Genomic DNA, 15,059 nt, shown 5'->3' on the forward strand with positions numbered 1-15,059 from the left:
GAAGAGGAGACAAAGGACATGTGTCAGGGCAGGTGGCCACGTTAGTGGGTATGCGAAGTGTTCCCAACACTGAAGGACACCGGTGGGGCTCTCATGAGAAAGTGGGCAGAAAAACACTCCCGAGGCTAGTGGTCTCTAGGCACTGTGCAGTACCCCCAGAGGAACAATCCGTCTGTCGTCAGTCTCAGGAGGGGCACCACCCCACCCCCAGCAGCCCCAGAGCAGCCCCAGAGCAGCCCCTCGACAGATCCACCCAACATGGGGCCCCGGCTGCATAGTGTCCTTGAGGTCATTGTACCTATCCTGTCTTTACAGAGGAGAGAAATCACAACCAAGAGGGGCTGTCTTGCCCAAAATTAGCAACAAGTAATGGTAACACCAGGAATGGAATCACAGAATCAAGTCTATAAAGCTTAAATTTACCTTTAAATTACTTTCCTTAATAAAACTCAGTTTCTAAATGTTACTCTTATTCCATCTGGCTCTTAACTGATGAAACAAGACAGAGCAGCCTGCATTTCCAAATCTTAATCCTTCCCCTAAATTCTCCCCCACTCCCCAATCCCCAAAGACTTCAACTGCCTAAGTGAAACTCTGGTTTTCTTCAAAAACAACATGTAAAAGAAAAAGGAAATCGTTCACATTTGAGTATGAGAAGTTTAAAAACCTTATAAACAAACAAACAAAAAAGTTAACACCTAAAAAATCTCAATTTATGAACTAAAAGGAACACAGAACCAGAACAAAAGCTCCTTTTCCAGACATCGGGTTTACAGATCCAAGAGGCCAGAATCCATCAAGGAAATGCTCCAAGGCTAAGTAGGACGTTTCAAAATGGGCGGGCTAAGACTGTTGTCAATGGTCATTTCGTTCAAATGATATGGATGCTCAGAATGCTAATTCTCTAGGAAAGGAGTCTCATTATGTTTTTAAGCTAATCTTCATCCAATTATATATTTAAGCCATAATCATGGAAATAGCTCCTTCCCTGGGGTTTTAGTTCCAGCTGAGCCCGACAAGTCAAGGCATCCCTGGGCACAACACGCCGAACTCTGCTGTCCTGCCGTCACCTCCTCCATAAAAAGAACATGAAGCTCAGGGGTCCCACAGCTAAGGAACTCAACAATTGCCACACATTGCTGGAATAAAGCGGAAAGCAACCTCACGTTAAGTTAGGTCACACACAGCATCATCACTCCCTACTCTGAAGAAGCGAATGTCCCTCATTTTAGATTTAAACTGCCACATCTCTCAAGGAAGTGACTAGGAAGTTCGTCCTAACAATAGCTGTATTCTGTTTCTAGGCAGTGAATGTCACAGTGACACATGTGCCCCCACCCTCACTAAATGGGTATTTGGATGTGTTTCCACAAAGGTCCATCATTTATAAGGCCAAGGTTAAGGTTTCTCTTGCATCAAATAGAACTTTGGCAGTGAGGTCATTTGTTTTGAAACTACAGCAACCATCCCAATCCCGCCCCTACCCACCCCCTACCCCCTACCCCCCATTCTGGCATTCTCGTTAGTTAACTCTGGGTCAAGAAAAGGAGATGCAGGTTTCAGAGAACATGTAAAGCTTGCTGGGCCACCCGTGGGACGGTCAAGAATTCCACCCTGGACAATCCGCAGTATAACTTACCGCTCATTTCCCTTTCAACACTCAGGCACGCTCAGACGTACAAAGTCAACGCAGACACACCAGCAGACCCAACATATTTCAACAAGTCTTCCACAGTTCCAGCATTCATTAAAAAAAAAAAAAAAAAACACAACCTACCATGATGGCTGCGTAGTTCTTAACCTTATGGAGAAGGAGGGTCCACCAAGTCCTCTGGAAGGATCACGGATGCTTTCACCCAAAAGCATAGAATGCATGCGGTTTGAAAGAGTTCAAAAGCCACCTGAAGTTTCTCTCTGTACGTCTGGCTAAGGACCCCTGGTGAATTGAAACGTTATAAGGAGTCCCCTATTCTAGTTCTCTCTGAACTTCCTATGACCCCTTTGTAAGTGGGGGTGTGAATGACAACCCCATTTACAAAGTGATACACCAGAGCACGGACAACTGAGAAAATTGGCTTCTGGTAGCATTTCTGGTGGAAAAAGTCAGACCCGCAGCTATCAACGCTCACAACAGCATGAGAGCTCTCTGCGCCTCTGGGGATCCTTTGCCGAACACTTTCAGCAGGAAGCTTCCCAAAGCTCTGTTTGTACTTGGTCACTGATTTTTCGAAACCCAGAATGAAATGAACATCAGGGAAGAAAAATATACATTATTTAGGAATGCCTACATAGGTACTAACAATAAGAAAGGCAGTATTGGTCCCTACAGAAAGTTAAGACACTTGTCACCTCTGAGATCAAGGGGGAATCCTGTTCTGTATTTTAACACTGATGGCTTAACCTGGTTGTAGGCTTCACGGACGTTCATTCTCCTCTTCACACTGGTACCTGGACACTTTATACACTCTTCTATGGATAGGTCACAAAGCAATGTTTTTTTTCTTTTATGGGGGGGTTGGGAGTCAGGTCAATGACAAGGACTCTTAGCCCCCATTTAAGACACACCAGTAAGCCTGTGGAATGAGGTCTGTGTTTGTCAAAGGGTGGGGCCCACAGAGGAACAGTGAACATTCTGGCCCCAGGGGCACCGTCTATAAATACATTTTCATTTTTAAACGTCCACGCCCTGGGGCAGTCCTGTGCTCTGGGGCTGAGGCCATGCTGACCTCTGGTGCTGCCTGTCACTCTGGGAAAAGCTAGTGTTGGGTTTCTGCAAACCCAGTGGTCTTTCCTCTTACAGGCTCTGCTGGCCTATTCCTGTGGCACATTCTGTTACCAGGAACCAGCTCAGTCTTCCTGATCAGCTGAGAAGGCAGTGAAGGCCTGGAGGCCGCAGCAAGTTTGGAGGAACACCTGACCCCTCCCCCTCTTTAGCTGGCTACAAAGGCCAGGGTTGCTTCGGTATTCTCCTTCGGGTGCCTCATCAATACTTGACCTTCCTCGGGAGAATTCTGCTCATTCAGGGGGTGGTCAAGTGACCTGCTTACCAAAAAAATAGGTGAGGTGTCTGGAGACATGAGCAGTAGAGTCTCAATTCCTAGCCCTTTGCACACACCCATATCATCTTGGCCAAATAAGAAGCGCATGCAATTCAGAAACAAGCCCTCTTTTTTTTTTTTTTTTTAAGACAAAGGTGTCACGTTTATCTTTTGGTTATAATAGCCAATCATGGCCACCGTGACATTCAACGACATTGTCACCATTTTCGGACCTCTTAGATGGATACCCTGGGTAGACACTGCGTAGCCTGTGCCTAAAAAGGAAGTGCTGCTGTCCCCCACCTCCTCTGAAAAGTCTCTTCTCCTTGCTCAAATCTGGTTTAAAAAAGCAAAAGCCCAAGTAGGAATACAGAACCCACTCTTTAGTAGGTCACTTTCTTTAGAAGTAAACATTCCACGGGATCCTGCCATCTCTGGAATCCAAGACAGGCCTGGCTTTCCTGTGTGTGTGTGTGTGTGTGTGTGTGTGTGTGTGTGTGTGTGTGTATGTGTGCATCCCTGCCAGTTTGAGTGTGTGTGTGTGTGTGTGTGTGTGTGTGCGTACATGCGAGTGCACGCACATGCATCACAAGCCCAACATTCTTCTGATGAATTCAAAACAATAGCTTCCAGGGAAACCATTGCTAAGAGTTCAGGAAAAGTAAAGGTCTGCCAATTCCAGGAGGACAAAGGGTTTCAGCAACCAACAAGGGAACCAAATGATCTCATGCCCCTTTCCCACTGAGACTCTAAATGGGACCCTTCTCAAATTCAGAGTGCTCACTTACAGGCACAGTCACTGTTTCCACCCAACGGGACCCATGGAGGAGGAGAGCTCAACCAGGGAACGAATTCCAGAGGTAACTTTATGATGTCTACCCCAGACAATCTGCAGACAAGGCCCCTCAGCCAAGGAGGGGGCTGACCCTCGTTGTGAGAAGTAAGACCCTGGCGTTAGTCACTGCATCTAACAGCTAGTTCCTTTCCACCAAGGTCTGGGCCAGGACTCAAAGTAAACCCTCCAATGACAGCCCTGCATTTCTGGGGCATGGGCCTGTGCTCAAGTGTCATTCCTAGTGATTTCCACATGCCTTGGAGGACTCGGGCAGGAAAAGGCCACACCTCCAGGCCTCAGATGCCTCTCCCCGCACGCCCTGGGTAATGGGATGGCCCCCAGCCCCAAAGCGGTGGGTGGGAGGCATGAATGTGGCTCTGCTCCTGCAGCCCTCACGTCTGCCCCTTTTATTACACACCCAGATGACAGGCACTGCGCTGAGTGCTAAGAGAAGTCAGTGGTTCCTTTTAAGGGCAAAAGGTTTTAAAGTCTCTTCCCTGCAAATGCCCCCACACCTGCCACACACACACACACACACACACAAGTAGTAGCCGTACTTTTGATATCTTCGGAGATACGAGATTAAGACAAAAATGCTCTAAAATAAATTTTCAATCAACCTCACTATTTCCTACATACATTTTTAAAATAGCGGAGTAATTTCAGTACAGTTTTATTCCATAGGCAATACTTGACACAGAAGGATTAAGGATCCCTTGACTAACTCCCACACACGACAGCCTGTGTTCTGCCCCTAACTAGGGCTGGGGTTGCAGTTGGGGGATAAAAATGACCCCAAAAAAGCCCCGAAATACTGGCCATACTTCAAGGCTATTGGAAAGCAACTTTAGGTCTCAAGTGAAGGCAGGAAATATTTTTTAAGTAAGCCACAACCTGCATCATCTCCCACAGCTGGGGGTCTTCTCCTGTGCCCCATCCCAACCAGTGCCCACCCAATACATTCTCCTGTAATTCCCTGTGGACATTTTGGGAAATCCCCACCAGTGTGCTCTTCATACTGTTCTAGAATCCTAATCCTCTCTCCTCTCCTGTCTCAGCCTGGAGCTCCTATAGAGCAAAGACTTCTCCTGGAGGCATCCCTCGCACCCTACCCAGGGTACGCAGCAGGCTCAGAACAAGCAAACACTGAGAAGGGGAAGGAAGGATTCTTGACTGAGAACTTCATAGACAATTAACATAAGTTAAGAATTTGGGGAGGAAGAAGAGTGTGACTGGACCTCCTCCAAGTACAGCATAACTCAGTGATTCCACATTCACGTTTGAAAACTTGTAACTGTAATAAAGATACAAAAAGAAAAAAAAAGAATCAACAGTCTTCCCAAAGGCCCAGGCTATATGAGCAGCCTGGCTTCCCCATCTGTCAGTCTGACAACAGCAGAAAGACCCAAATTTTGACTCAAAGGTGTTCATTTTCTTCTTCCCTGTGCCTTTCTGTCCTGCCTGCAATGCTGCCTTCTTGACCTCCTTCCCCCGTTCTCCCCTGGGTGTGTTCTCCACACATTAGGGGTATATTTCAAATTTCTTACCTTGGGACAGGAGGCCCTGCACAGTTAGATCCCTACCTGATTTCCAGACTCAGCCCCTTCCTACAGACCCACACACAAACACACACACACCCCGCCTCCACCAACCACAAACCAGACTCCAGAGTGTTCTGGGATTCTCTCTGCCCCACCACTTCCTGCCTTCACTCACCCACTTTGGAGTCTGTGCCCAAGTCCCACTCCTTTTAGGAAAGCCCAACCAGCATCACCAGACATAAATCTACCTTCCCCCAAAATCCAGCTCACATTCTGCCACCAGCCCTAAGACAACCCCTTTAATGCTCCCCATCAAAATGAGTCTTTCTTTCCCTTACATGCCTTACCATTTGGTCTCACTGTGGCAGACCTCAGACCAGAGAGTTAGCTTCTGGGTGCCTTTCACCTCCCTGAGAGATCCTGGCGGGCCAGGAAGCCACCACCTTTACCTTTGTGCCCGACACAGCATCCAACATCAACCTTGGCCAACGGTGAGGACTCCGTTACCTGTGAAGTGACCATGCCTTCGTGTTTCGAGGGTTCTTGTGGGTGGCTCTTGGGGTTCCCATTTTAGAATCTAACCAAGCACAATGACAGCCCGAATATAAGGACAGGTTTTGGGGTTTTTTTGGTTCTTGCTTTTGGTTTTTTAAGAGTTTTACACACACACACACACACACACACACATACACCCTGCACTAGCCTAAGTATTCGATCTCATCAGTCCACCCCGTTCAGGCTCTATTTCCCCAAGGGCCAAACACCTCACTTTCTCTCCAAAGCCTGTGTTCCTCCGGGACCTACTCAGAAAGTACGCGACTTTGGAATGCACAGGCACACTTTCCTTTATGAAGGACACAGCTTCTGGGGAAGGAGCCTGTTAAAGCAACGACATTTATACATTCACTCTGTAGCCACGGATTTCTTGAAACAGGTCAACCTCCACACTTTTTCATCTGATTCATTGGGTGTGCCCTGTGGGTCTAGAATTTACACCATTCCCTTGGCCCTAAAATCCATTTGCTTATGAACAGATAGAAATGGTCATGTTGTTAATGCTCATCCCAGATGAGAAGTCTGCTTACATGCTCCAAGGAAAATAAGGAAGCAATATAGGACCCCAGTCAAGAAGCCTCTGGAATCTTTTTCCAAACACAAATGTTTCTCATTTGGTCCAGGCTCTGTTTCAATTACACGCTGAGAAAAGACAAAAACCTCACTACCACCCACTCCTGCCTTCATGAAGACATTATAAATTATCTTTGTTATGTCATACAGTAAAGTTGCCTCACATCAGGTATGTTGACAAATGGTTACAGGAGCAGTTTTGCTCAACAGCTGCCTTCATTCATAGGTGTTCTTCATTCCTAGGTGTCCGCCAGGCATCCACGTTACTGCTCTCCAGAAACCGGACAGCATGGGGATGTGGGTATAGTCTGAAGTCTTTGACATTAATTTCCAAAGTACGGTCATGAAGAGTCATGAATGTCATCACCCAAAAACAACTCCTTTGTACCATTAAATAACTTCAGAAACAAAAATTGACTGTCTTACAGATGAAATTGTCTTACTCTTCTAAATTGCCCCAGCTAGGTAATTTCCCCAGTAGGTAGTTTTAACTTTCAACATTGACTCCAAGGCCAACCCCACTGTTGCCATTTCTAATAAATTTACAGCAGCATGCTATCTCCTCTGGCACATTTTGTAGATTAGGTCAACTCTCAGGTAACATGTTTAAATCTCCAGTGTCCCACAACAGCACAACCATACCCTTTTCAGTGTTGGTTACATGCTAATACAAGCCAAAAGCTCTCCCACTGTAGCCGAAAGGAAGGAAGGTAAACTTTTAAGTACATGAACTCTTAAAGGCTAGACAACATTTATTATTGTGATCCCTTTTCCCCTAATGTCCTCTCTGTTGTTGAGCATGTGAATTACCCTAGAATCTACCCTAGATCACTTAAACCAAGGATTTTTTTTTTCCCCACCAGAAATTTTACATGTAGAAATAATTTTGGTGAACCCTGGGCCCATGACTTAGCAAACTCTGCCAGAATTCCAACAAAATGTGGGGGCAGGGGGAGGGAAGCACCTGGCATCGAGAAGAAATTCTTAGCAAGCATGAGATTGCCTTCATTTATTGAGTTCAATGTTCTAGCTTAAATTCAGATCATGCAAATTTTGCACTTATTCAATACGTGCATGCTGGCTTTCATTCAAAAGTAACCTTGTGTCTTCCAAATCTCCTGAGCAAAATTAGGGCTCCAGTGAGAGTCTTAGGTTTATCCTGTGGTCTCGTATACCCTGCTTCACCACCCAGCACTTCACCCCCATCCAGCAAGCAGGAATCTTGACCTTGCCCTTTCTTCTAAGACTAAGGAAACTACTGCCCAAATATTTGGTGACCTGACCAAAAGAGTGGAAGGCAGACCCACGTACAGCACCCGGGTCTCCAGGCTCTTAATGGATGCTCTACTCTTCACATCCACTGATTCACAGCAACCCCCGATTTCATAAAGTCATGGTCTCCTTCAATTTCTGCACCCACATCTGCTCTGTATTTACAGAAGTTGAAGTTGTTAAGTGTTCTCTCCCAAGCTTACCCTAAGGTTTGAAAAATGGGAGACCAATCCCTCACCATTTTCAGGTTGCCCAAGTCTCCTTTGCCTTCAGAGCATTTTAATTTCTCCACTAGTCACTACGCACGTCGTCTCCATGCACAACCATTAGCTAACAACAAAAGTACAAGCTGCTTAGTGGAGACAAGTCCTCTGTGTCCAAACTCTAAGGAGAAAACCACAATCAAATCTGCTCAAGGGAAAACAGTTCAGACTCAACAGTTCAGTTCAGGCCTGTGTTAATCGCTTTCTTCTAAATGGCCTTTGAGCCAGTTTTATGTACTGTAAGAGCTTTAGTAAACACTATTTTAGCTGTGTAGTTGACATTTCAAAGCAAAGACAAAAAAAAGTGCGGGGGGGAGGGATAGGGTTCAAGCTATCTAAGAGTTCTGTTTATGAATTCCCAGGGTCATCATCTACAACTGAAATACTGGTGGTCATCCGGGAAGAATTCTCCCCCAACAGGAGATATTTGGCAATATCTGGAGACATTTTCAGCTGTCACAACCGAAGGTGCGGTTGAGATGTGGGTTAATGGCAACTAGAGGGTCGAGGCCATGGATGGTTTTAAACACCCTGTGACACACAAGGCAGTCTCCACAACAGAATCATCCAACACAAATGCCAATGGCATGGGGGCTCAGAGCCCTTACTAAAATACAAGAGGCAGGAAGAACACTCAGGCAACATCTTAAGTCCTAATTCTTCCTCTGGGGGGCTGTCTGGTCTGAACATAGCACCTGAATTTCTAGGTCTCTGGTTCATTGTCATTTAATGACAATGTTGGCCCACTTCAGAGATTTTGCAACCTCTAACACAGACTCAACCATTATTTCTCAAAGCCTTCCAGGACAGCAGTTCAAACCTGGAGCGACTAGTGGTCTCTTACCCTAACACCTATAATCAGGGCCATTTCCCCACCAGTGTTCTCTCAGCCCTATCTCACTTCCCCTGGGAGGAGCATTAAGGTGAGAACAACTTGTTTTTCTCTATCACCACCCACCAAAGAAGTCCCTGATGACCTCCTCAGGTCACAGAAATGAAAAGCAGAGAGTTCCTGGACCTGAGGAGCTCCTTCCAACTCTAAAATGATTCTTTGCAGTCAACAAACTAAGGACCAATGTGGCAACTTTATTTTGAATTCTACATTCTTTTTTAAAAAATTTTATTAATTGGGGGCGCCTGGGTGTCTCAGTGGGTTAAAGCCTCTGCCTTCCGCTCGGGTCATGGTCCCCGGGTCCTGGGATTGACTCCTGCATTGGGCTCTCTGCTCAGCAGGGAGCCTGCTTCCCCTCCTCTTTCTCTGCCTGCCTCTCTGCCTACTTGTGATCTCTGTCTGTCAAATAAATAAATAAATCAATAAAATCTTTTAAAAATTTTTATTAATTGACAGAAAGAGATCACAAGTAGACAGAGCAGCAGGCAGAGAGAGAGGGGGAAGCAGGCTCCCTGCTGAGCAGAGAGCCGGATGCAGGACTCAATCCCAGGACCCTGAGATCATGACCTGAGCCGAAGGCAGAGGTTTAACCCACTGAGCCACACAGGTGCCTCTCGAATTCTGTATTCTGTTTTGCAAAAATGCGTACACAACAAAGTGAGACAGGTTTGCAATAGAATTAGAAGGAATAATACGGGTACAACTGCACTCAATGATGTATATGGTTTTTGCATTTTCATAATGCTTGGCAGCCATAAATCTACCTGCCACCCCAGCTTAGGGGATAGACTCAGAATCAAGTCATTGTTTTATGGATGGAAAAACTATGCCACCATCTTGCCATTCCCAAAACCTTGTCTCCTGGCTCTAGCTGAATAAACGTCTCCCACGAAAGAAACGAGATTAATGGAGAGGCTCCCGAATGGCCTCTAGAACCAAAGAACACAGAATTGTTTTCCAAGTTTTCTCACTTTCAGAAAGAGGGATTTAACACGTCTGACATGGGGAGAGGATTAACATCTTTCACTACCTCCGTGAGCTCACCATTGTGCACGTGTTCCTTGGACAGTCCAAGACAGGGAACCACCCACCCCAACACACTGCAAAGGAATCTTACTGTCCCCATCACGCACAAGTCCAAGGGTTCTCTAGATCCCAAGCTGGGACAGAGCAGTGGGCTAAAGGAAAAAATGGGAGGAAACATCCAAAAGAGGAACCAAGAGGGAAGCTGAACTTCTAAGGCTAAAAGCCCCACAGCCTAGGAGCTAAAGTGTCTCATAACACATTTCATTCACTTCAAACAAAAACAACAACCAGTCACCACGAATTTCCTAGTACATCCATCATCCATAAACCCAATCAGAGAGGTAATCCAAAGACTGTGGAGGGGGAGGGAGAGACCAGTGCAAACACCACCGATGGCAACAGAGGGTTAATGTCCCAGAGCCAGGCTTCCTCTCAGCAAGCACAAATCTGAATTCGTAATAAAAATGCTGAAGGACTTAGTCACAAGCCCTCCCCTCAGCCATCAGAAGGAATGGCAAAAATGCTGAGTGAATGCTGGGAGCCAGAACGATTCCATTTTCCTTCTAACTGTGCAAAGAATTTGCATTTAAAATGAGCATTTCATCAGACCTTCCAAGAATGTTTGATATTTGGCTGCTACAAGAATAAAAGTGATCCACTGCAACTCCAAGTTTCTAATTATTTACTCGCAGCCCAAGTAGATTCTTCCAAATCAGAACTGAAAATACAGTCCAATCACATAGAGAAAAATACGGATGAAAGGGTAACTTCCTGTTGACTAAACTCTCCACGAAGCTCACTGTACGTTCTATATGGTTTCCCATTTACAAGCAAAGTAGTGTCAGGAAATGAAGATTTGTTCTAAGAACTCAAAAGACAAGTGTTGGGAACGTCCAACACTTTTTGTTCAGCAACCAAGTGTTACGTGTCAGCCAGGAGAAGCACGGGGTGCTGGAGCAGAGCGAAGCATGGAGCCCAATGGCAGGAAAAGCCCGGATGGGCCCCGGGCCAGGAAGGCCACCGCCTCTATTCACAGGATCGGTCCTTCACCAGCACTGCTTCTCAGCATCCACATCTGGAAAACAGAGCTGTCACTTGTTTTGAAGGAGGGTGGAAGCGAAGAGAGGATTCAAGGGGGCAACACCAGGGAGCGCCTCATCACCCCTCAGCCACCAGAGGCGGGGTCAGAGAGAGGGGAAGTCAGTGGGTGGCTTCAGCCTTGCTCCCTAAGAGGAACAGTTTTCAGTGGTTTATTAAATACAGCAGAGCCTTTCATCTTTTGCACTCACTATGAACACTGGCGGGTGGAAAGAGGATACAAAAACATCAATGGAAGTTCAGAAAAGGGTTACCAGAGTCATGGGGCTGGGGGAGAGGCAGGAGGCACCCCTGTTCTGAAGGGGAATAAATCCTCCCAACCAGCCACAGGGCCCGTGGCCACCGCCAACAGCCCAACTGTACAACAAAAAGGCAATTCTTGGGAGGCTCAAGTTGTTTTAGTGTCTCCTTCCACATCCTCCTCCTGACGACAGGGGTGGCTGCTCTGTGGCCAGGATAGATTTTCACCAGAGCTCCGTTTCCCAACAAGGGCATTTCAATTAAAAATGAGACCCAAAGCAATGCAATAGGGAAAGAGAAATCCAAGGATGCAGTCCGGCCTGCAGCCTCCACGTGGTTCCCATTCCCACCAAAGCCTTGCACCAAGCTGGCTTTGGGTTTTCCAGTCCAAGAAGGGAGGCCTGGAGCAGCCGGCACAGCCACACCCCCGGCTCAGGGCCTTTGCCTCTTGCTCCTCTCCCTGTCACCTACAGCACGACCCCACCCTCCTCCTAAACACAGCAGACTTCCCACCTCCCTGAGGTAGGATCCTCTCCAACATCCCCGCCTGCAAACCCCCAGGCTAGGAATCTCCTCCCCCAGGGTCCAGGAAGGGGAGCTAAGGGCTCAACACCAGGAAGTGAACAGCAGTGGTGAATTCTAAAGCAGACTCCCCTGACCCACGGAGCGCCAGCCAACCCGTGGCTTACCTTCACTGGCCCTCCCACAGGCCTCTCAGGAGACGGAAGCCAAGGCAGGCTCCACTGTGGACAGCATAGAGCCTCAGGGCAGGGCCTGCCACCTGGCCCTCTCCTTCTGTGAACCTACACTCCACAGTGCTCCCTCTGTGATCTGTTTCCGAAACACATCAGCCCTCCTTCCTGACTTCTACAAAGCAAAGCATCCTGGACTGTGAATTACTTCACATGCTCAGAGAGGATCTAGCTAACACCTGTATTTCCCTCTCCTGTGCTGACCCAGCCACTCCTGGGTCCGTCGCAATCCCCATCAGAGCTTCTAACTACCTCTAATTAATGTCCCTCTGTTGTAAATCAATTTCAAAGGACATGCAAGGCTCAAAGGAATAGTGGAAAGGTAGAGTTACCATTTAAAAAATACTTCACCTTTTTTGAATAACACACATTCATATTTTGGTATCCTCTTATTTTTCTGCCCTGTAAGGTAGAAAGAGCAATTAAATGGTCTTTTTTTTTTTTTTAAACCAGACCCACTGCTTGCCAGATGTGGCTGTGCCATCTGACTACGTGAGTTAGCAGACTCTTGGAATGGTGATTTAACAACCAAGGCCTCCCATCATATCCCCTGTCACCAGGGAGAGGGGGCAGGCGTGGAGAAGAGAGAAAGAAAGAAGAAATGCCTCAGGCTAAGCGGATCTGGATGCCAGAGAGGACCACTCAACATTGCATCAACCCCACATTTTTTTGGAAAGGTTTATTTGAGAGAGAGAGACAAAGACAGACAGACAGAATGAACACATGCATGGGTGGGGGGGAGAAAGGGAGAGGGAGAATCTCAAGCAGACTCCCCATTGAGCATGGAGTGCAACATGGGGCTTGATCCCAGGACCCCAAGATTATGATGTGAGCCAAAACCAAGAGCTAGATGCTTAACCAACTGAGCCACCCAGGCGCGCCCCCGCAACCCCACATTTCTTATTCATATACAACCCTACCCCACGTCGGGGTCTCAGAGACATTCCCCAAATGGTACAGAAAAACCAGAACCACTGGACACATCCCTTTTGACAATCAGCATGTCCCTTCTTACTACACCAACTCAGGAGGACAAATGCCAAGCATAGAAGGACTCCCAATGGTAAAGACTGCAAACTTACCATTTCTAATGCCCATCTCAAGGAATCAGGAAGAGGCAGGCAGATGACCCTGCCTGATCCTCAGCACACAGAGAAACTGGAGAAAGGCCTGGGCACAAAAGCAAGCTTTGTCCCCACTCGCCATCCCTATGCAAGCCCTTGCTCCAAGGACGATGCCAGCAACAACCAGAGCAGGCTGCTCCAGGAGCCGGCCGCCAATAAAGGCTCCATTGTTGCCTCCTCTGAATCTCTCCAAATCCCAAGATGGGGAAGCCAAGGCCCAACAACTGGTGGTGAGGCAGAGTAAATCAGACCTGACTGTCCCATCACCATCACTTAAGGGAAGGTTCTTTCATTTTCCCCAGCTTTCTGGCAGACCTGCTTCCAAGCTATGACTATTTATACCACACAGGTAGCTCAAGTCATCCCAAGCCACAAAAAGAAAACCACCCCAGACAATTTGTCCTGGGTGCTCAAGGCAGGAGATGACAAATGAAGAGGCCCACCTACGGCAGGCAACGAACAAGGCAAAACGGGACTTGGCCACCCATCCCTGGGCTCTTCTACCTGGTAGCTGGTCCCCACAGATGTGCAAGCAACCCCTTGCTTGCCCAGTCACACTGCCACACACCTCCCCTTTGTCAGGGACCTCAGCTTGTTAGGGCTTTGTAACGGGGGGAGGGATGGTAGAAAGCACCAACACACCCCAGGCAGCCTCCTGTCCCTCCATATTCTGGTACATCCTGTTCTCAGCAGGAACTCTCCCCACACAGAGCCACCCTCCCAGGGAGGCAGCTCATTTCAAGAGGTTCTTCAGCCAGCAAGGCCTGACCCCCAAGGAAGAAGGAGCCCAGCGCCCCTGCAGTCACCTGTCTCTGCCTTAACGGGCACCTCAAACATCTCCAGAAAACTCCAAGGAGATCCCCTTCCACTCCAGGGCACAGGCAAGCTCAACAGCACAAACAGGTTGCTCAACACTTTGTAAGGCACGACGTCCTACCAGCTAACCCTCTCCCACTCTGAATCCACACCCCACAGCCTTGGGGCCTAATGCTAGCTTGTCAAGAAGGCCTGTCTGCACGCTTCCCTACAGCAAAGCATTAAGAAAAAGCAGAGCTAGGGAGAACCTGGGCTGGGAGGCACAAACACAGAGGGCCGCAGGCCCTAGGCACAGAAATGGCCACAGATATCCATACTTCCAGTCTCCCAGAGTGATGGGAGCCTCTGAAAGCATACTATGTGATAAGCCCTCATTCCCATCCCCATCCACCGGGAATCTAAAATTAGCCTGAAAAAGAATGTCTTCAGCCCTGTGTCTCCTACGCTACACCTGATAAGTGTCACTGCCCCCTCTGGCAGTAACTTGTCTTGGGAAATGCTATAAATACCACCAAAGCCTACCCAATGTGAATTATGAATACCAGGAATAGTTTCAGGGTTTCCAGGCACTGGCTGTGTGACAGGGGTGTCAAATTCAAAGTCGCCTATGCAAGATGCCGACCCAGAGAACACTCAAGTCCCCTGGGCCCGGCCCTGCCTTCTAAGCCGTGGGGAGGCTCCACTGGAGAGCACATCTGCCTCCCGCATGGCCAAGGCTGCTCCCGCAGCGGTTCTAGAAATCCCACAGATGCTCCTGGCCTCGGGTTTCCCGGCTCGGAAGTCTGACGGCCTAGAATGTAGTCAATTTCAAGTTACCTCAAAGGACAGTAGGGTGTCAGCCTTCCTGGATATTTAGAGCTCATTCAGAGCTTTTAAGGGAGGAGGAGCTCGGAAACAAAAGGCTGGAGGGGAAGCAGAGAGCGACCGGATGATCTTTGGTCTCCCCTGAAGCTTGCATCCAGAGGGCATTTCGTTAGATGTTTGCGGAATCATCTTCAGGTCTTTGCCTTGCAGAGGTTCACAACTGCAGAATC

General features: G+C 47.7%; 1 protein-coding gene across 2 annotated transcripts in view; it reads right to left on the reverse strand.

The window, feature by feature from the left end:
- Positions 1 to 15,059, reverse strand: part of TLN2 (talin 2) — a 412,475-nt gene that overhangs the window by 341,734 nt on the left and 55,682 nt on the right. The gene's annotated exons all lie outside the window — the stretch shown is intronic.

Source organism: Lontra canadensis, unplaced genomic scaffold (genome assembly GCF_010015895.1).
Source record: "Lontra canadensis isolate GAN:19392208 unplaced genomic scaffold, GSC_riverotter_1.0 scaffold28, whole genome shotgun sequence".
NCBI classification, from domain to species: Eukaryota; Metazoa; Chordata; class Mammalia; order Carnivora; family Mustelidae; genus Lontra; species Lontra canadensis.